Source organism: Panthera uncia, chromosome D1 (assembly GCF_023721935.1).
Source record: "Panthera uncia isolate 11264 chromosome D1, Puncia_PCG_1.0, whole genome shotgun sequence".
NCBI classification, from domain to species: Eukaryota; Metazoa; Chordata; class Mammalia; order Carnivora; family Felidae; genus Panthera; species Panthera uncia.
Genome location: NC_064808.1, coordinates 79,885,768 through 79,891,832, shown reverse-complemented (window position 1 = coordinate 79,891,832; position 6,065 = coordinate 79,885,768). Strand labels below are relative to the sequence as shown.

Below are 6,065 nucleotides of genomic sequence, written 5' to 3'. Positions count from 1 at the left end.
CTTGTGTTCCACCTCCTGGAGCAAATTGCCAGGCTACCAGTAAGACTATGACACAGGCTGGTCCATAGATTGTATGCAGTCACTGGTAAGCACTAATAAACCTGCTCATAACCATGACATTTGAGATGAAGTCCTGAAGAGTGAATGTAGTTATGATCTTGACTTGTACAAGGGCCATACATGAGCTTTTCCATTATATTCTCTTCCTCAGCAATGAGAGGGGCTGTGCTGTGATACATAGGTTTTTTTCCCCACATGTAACATGAAACACAGCAAAAACTATAAAGGTTTTGGGGCTCCTGGGTGACTCAGCTGGTTAAGTGTTAAACTTCCGCTCAGGTCATGATCTCACCATTTGTGGGTTTGAGCCCCATGTGGGGCTATCTGTGACAGCTTGGAGCCTGGAGCCTGCTCTGGATTCTGTGTCTTCTCTCTGCCCCTCACCCACTCGCACTCTGTCTGCCTGTCTCTCTCAAAAATAAAAGTAGACATTAAAATTAAAAAAAAATAATTGTAAAGGTTTTTAAATGAAAATATTTTTATTTTAATTTTCTTTTTTTCTCAGTTTGTGTTTTATTGATGCTGATACTCAGGCCTTGGTTGTGTACTCAATCCTTATTACTTGTAGAAGATTCAGTAATAGTAATCAGCAATAGTTGTCACCTATTAAACATACATAGATGCCAGATTATGAGTTAGGTCTCTATCTTCACTATCTCATGTAATCTTCATTACATCTCTATGAAGTATATATTGTTTTATCATAGATGAGAACATTCAAGCTTAGATCGAATAATTTGCTCAAGGCCATAGAGCTAATTTGTGTAAGAATTAGGAATTAAATATAAGTATGTTTGAAAACCTCAGTGAAGTGGAAGGAGTGAAGGTGTTGGAATCAAAATGTCTAATTCACTTAGCTGTGGTTGCTTTTGTGGATGGAGTGTGGTTTATACATGTTTGGAGGTATTGCACAAGGCATATAGTAGTGTTGCACAAATGGAAGTATACCTTGTTGGCTTCCCTGTCAGTTCCCACCCCATACACTATCACAGTCCCTCAAAAATGCTAGTTCCTCAGGAGAGTCACGACAACAGAGGTCTGCAGAGCCCAGGTTTTGAACTGCCATGTCCAAAGTTAACAAATAACTTGCAAAATTATTATTTTGGTTTGTTCCAAAAGTCCCATTTGTTCAGGTCAGACTCTCAATTTTGCTGCTGGTGTAATCTGAATTCCTTTACATTCCCTCAACACATGGGTTAAAAAAAAAACCCATTTCCTTAGTAAGAAGAACTTGGAGGCTAAGCTTTACAACTAATCAACAGTATACACAGAAGGTTCTGAAAAGTGTATAGAGTAGGTTTTATTTACTTCCTCTTGAAGAGCATTTTAACTTGATTTTTTCTAAAAATGACTAAAAGGTTTGTCAAGAATCACTCTTTTTTCATACGTTTGGATTCCATCAGGCTATTAAATTTGAATTTCTGATTCCAGAGTAAGGTAAAAAAAGATGAGTAGCCCTCTTAGATAATATTTGTTTAATGTGTACTAGTTTTCAGTGGGTGTGTGTGTCATGTGATCTTTTCACACATTTTCTGGTTTTAATCTTCACAGAAGTCCCTATATAGAGGTTTGGAGAAAAGAAATAATCATCATTCTTGTTTGAAACTAGAATTCTAATACCAGGTTTTTTAAAATGCCAAGGCTAGTACTTTATGCATGCAAGCATAGAATGGTCAAAAGAAGAGACTATCTCCAAGAGTAAAAGTGTTGAAGTAATCACCAAACTCAGGTCAAGTTGCTCCTATCAGCAGTGAAGTTAGGTAAAGAACAAATTAGCTTTCAATTTGCCAGGCAAGGATGGCAGCAAAAAAACAGCTTGATTTTGTCTTTTGGTCAACCACTAGAGGGTGCCATTGCCCCTCTCTGTATTTGTGGTAATGCACTCAGGATATCCACCCAGCTTGCCTAAAGGAAAAGGTTCCGAGGAGAGGTCTCCAAACTTTTCAGGACATAAATCCTCTGCATCTGCTTCCCATGAAATTCAGGAGATGATAAAGACAATTTTCTTTTATCAAATAGGAATCTGAGCTTTATTTGGATACAAATAACTTTGAAACTATCTTTGAAGGATTTTTTTAAAACTCACTAGCAAATATAAAAAATGAATAAGTAAAACCCCAGAGGGAAAATAGTTCATGTTATCTTTCTTGGTATAGCTTTAATTTACTTTTTGAAACAGGACGGATCAGTCTGTGAATAATCAGCTTTGCCCAGTTCTATCAGGAGAGTCAGAGAGTTTGAACTTTGATATAGAATATCATACCTCTAAAGTCATTCCCCAAGCACCACCACCACCAGTTCTATATTCTCATTCAGCCACTTTACTGGACATGGGAATAGAACAGTGTCTTCTGTTTACAGAGACAGAGAATACAGAGTCTTCTGTTTACATTGAACACTTAATAACTGCCGGTTGAATATATGAAGTAATGAATGAATGATTGAAATCTCTACTTAAATAATCCCAAACAGTAACAAGGTGATTATCACCTTTCCCAGCTGCCCCTCCTGCCATGGTCTTGAGCTGTCCCACTTATATGGATCAGTAATGATAATGTTGAAGATCAAGCATAGATTATGTTTAGGTTTGTCCTTTTCCAGCCAATTGTTATAGACACAGCCTTACACTCATAAGATGCTTCATAAATACCTGGTGAATTGAGCAAGTAGGAGCTGGCTCTAATTTGGAGTAATAGATGAAAGTGAGCCATGGAAAATAGAGTATAGTTTTAAAGGGAGAGATTAATGATAAAATCTGCTTGTGTGTAATCATCTCCCATCAGCAACAGTGGCTTTCCACAACCTTAATTAATTTAGAAAAAGAAAGTTAGGCCTAGAGGCCTTGAAGGGTCAGGAGGAGCACAGGTTTTCCACATCTAGGTTGACTGTTGAAAAAAGAAAGAACAGCTTGTACTATTCTGGGTAGTATGAGCACTATAATTTGTGACCGCTCTATAAGTCATGTATCTATTTTTCTGTTTGACAAGGACAAAGAGCAGCTGGTGCCTGGTACAAACCTAGACTAGCTTGTTCAGGCTGTGAACTATGGAGATAGAGACGGCTTTTAATCTAAGCTATAAAAGAGGTAGGGTGTGTGGTTACTGCTTGCATGTCTGCACAAACTTAACTGGAGCTAACAGGTTTCTGGCTGCAGGTGGGAAAATGAAGCTTAATGATTCTAAGAACTCTGTCCTTAATTTCCTGAGTATGAAAAGAAAGTAGATTTTACACCTTTTTCTTTTCTGTCTCCATTCCCACTATGACCACCTTCAATTCAATTAAATCTAACAAACATCAATGATTTCTTATCAAATACCTGGCTCTGTGCTAGGCACTGAGGAAGTGAGGTAAAAATGGCATGCTACCTGTGCATCCAGGATTGATTTAATACTGAAGGCAGGCAAGTAATCAAATAGAGTGTTAATGGTGATAATACATCTGTGCACAAAAATTACAAGATGCAATACAGATAAGGAAATTTACTCCATTGCTATAGAATAAGAATTGTAGAAAACTTCTCAGTTAATGGAAATAAGAACACTGTACTAAATAATGCAATGGCTTTCCACACGTAATCCCAATTTCCCCCTCCTGGTAAATCAATTAGAAAAGAGCTGATAGGTAAAAGAACCATCTCATCTACATAGTATGTATTCCTTCCAGCATCTCCCCAATCCTCTCCCACTCCATGCCAAGGGATAAGCCTCCTAGTTCTGACTGTCTACCTTGCAGCCATTCTACTAATGCTCCTAGGAGGATACCATTAGTGTCTGTGTGCCCATTTTAATTTTATTTCATTATTTTTTCCTATAAAACTCTCTGTGATTTTCATTTTATTTCCTTTTGGACACACACACACAGAAAAGATCTTGGAAAATGTATTTAGCTAGAGTGTTCTTGTCTTTTGTAGGCCAGAAGTGCCAATGTTTCCCTTAGGATAAAGGCATTGTCAAAGACCCATGTAGTTATGCCACAGGTTGATGCATGTAATTGAATTGGAAACTTAGGTAGTCCAATACACAAGGTTTTCTGCCTACTTTTAGTTGTTCTTTACATGCTCAGTAATTCCATTCTCACTTTTCCCTAGTCCCTTCTTCATGACACCTTCCACAAACCCTCATTTCACAGGCCCTTTCCCTGCCTGCCTGTTATACCTTAACAAATAGGCATCCTCATATAAACTGTCAAGTGAAAATAGTATACCAATTTTTTAAGGAGTTTGATGTTCTTTATTCAAGGGAACATAATCCATGGATTTGGGGCAGTACAGTGCCTTAGAAACAGTGGAGAACACTTTCCAAGGAATTTAGGCAAGAGCAAGTTCTATAGAGCATTAAAAGAAGACACTTGGAAATATGGCATGATTGGGCATAATTAGCTAGGGGATCAGGGATTTCCTATTAAAGCTAGGAGGTCCTATTTTCTAGGATAAGGTGAGTTTTCTAAAGCTGAGTTGGAGGATTGAGATTGTTGTATGTTAGGTTTCCTTGACTGTGAGATGTTTCTCCTGAGGTCAGGCTGACTTAGGTTTAGATTTGTGATATGGGCCAGACCATTGGGGCAGCCTTCCATCTGTGGGTCCTGATATATAAACACTTTATCAACACCGTGACACTTCTGCAGACAAAAAAAAATGGGATAAAGGAGAAAGAGGAAAGTTATAATGCTCTATTGCTATAGGATTAGCACTATAATTCGCTTTTGGGCATAGATGCAGAATAAGTGATGTGGGGATGGCAAAGCAAGTCTGTGTGTCTGGAAAATCTCATATTCATGGACTAAATCAATGCCTTCAGATCCTAGTGAAAAGAAGTGAGTAATAAATACATAAGTGAAAAAAATATAGTGAAATACATCTTCCATGTTATATGATGAAAATTTATGAAGGTTTTAAAGGAAATTGCATATAACAACTGAGTACTCCATCGTGTGGCAGCAATTTCTTTTACATTATCGCAATCCTCTGATGCCAGTCTCCCTGAGTTAACCATGAGGTATTTGAAAATGGAATTATGTCCAATGTCACACTGGGCCTCAAGACTAAGAAAGCCAAAAACTGATCCTATAAGGGTACTCCTCTCAAATCCTCAATTCTAGGATTTGTGATGAGTATCAGCCAAGCACTTAATTCTTTTCCATTTGATTTAGGTTGTCTTCCTTACTTGGGTCTGTCATGATCATCTATGTGGAAGTGAGCCCCTAACTCCAGAGAGAAACTGGCAAAGATGTTCACTCTAAAGTAATCTAGGTTATGTTTAGACCACAGCACAATCAGGAAGCTTCTGAATGTATATGCATCCTGGAGGGGTTTGCTAAATTTCAGATTTTTTTTTTAATGAAGGGAAAGTGTGAACACAGTCCCACACTACCACAAATTATGCAGTCCAGTTTCCCACATTTGGGGAAATTGCAAGGGTCAGCACATCCAGAGTGCAATAGATAAGCCTCGCCCTAGGAAAACCGCCCTTGTGATTATGGTATCTCCCCTGCCAGGTAAGTATTGCTAAGTGTCAGATTTCAATGTGCAATAGGTTTGAAAACAAAACACACTTAGGAAGCCTTCAAACAGAAGGGCAGTCTGGATTCGTGGTTGTTATTATATGTCATATAAACAGGGACAGTTTATTTAGCAAAAACTTGGAAGTATTATGGTTGCCAGAGGAAATAGGAACATAATCCATTACGCTTCAGTGCTAAATGAATTCAAACTGTGACTTGTTTTCCTCAGCCACCATGAGCTTTGTTTTCTGATGGGATTCAGCTGAATCTGGAGGGGAAAAAGGAACTAAAATAATTAACTGTACACCTCACAGTCTGGATCTGGCAACTTTTAAAGTCGAAGGCAGGACCTAGAGTTAAACATTATCATGTTGCCAGAGAAGAACAGAGCACTTTAAATTGTTCCCAGTTTTCATGGCTCTGGCTGCAGGAAGTGGCATGGAGAGGAGAAAAATGGATCAGCCTTATTTCAGTTGAGACTCCTTATTCAACAGGGTACAGCATCC

General features: G+C 38.3%; 1 non-coding gene across 1 annotated transcript; it reads right to left on the bottom strand.

Annotated features, from left to right (window-relative positions):
* Positions 1–5,397: 5,397 nt before the first annotated feature.
* LOC125917816 (U1 spliceosomal RNA) lies at positions 5,398–5,561 on the bottom strand. Its single transcript, XR_007456303.1, has one exon. It is a non-coding gene; the product is annotated as a U1 spliceosomal RNA (small nuclear RNA).
* Between the last annotated feature and the right edge of the window lie 504 nt (positions 5,562–6,065).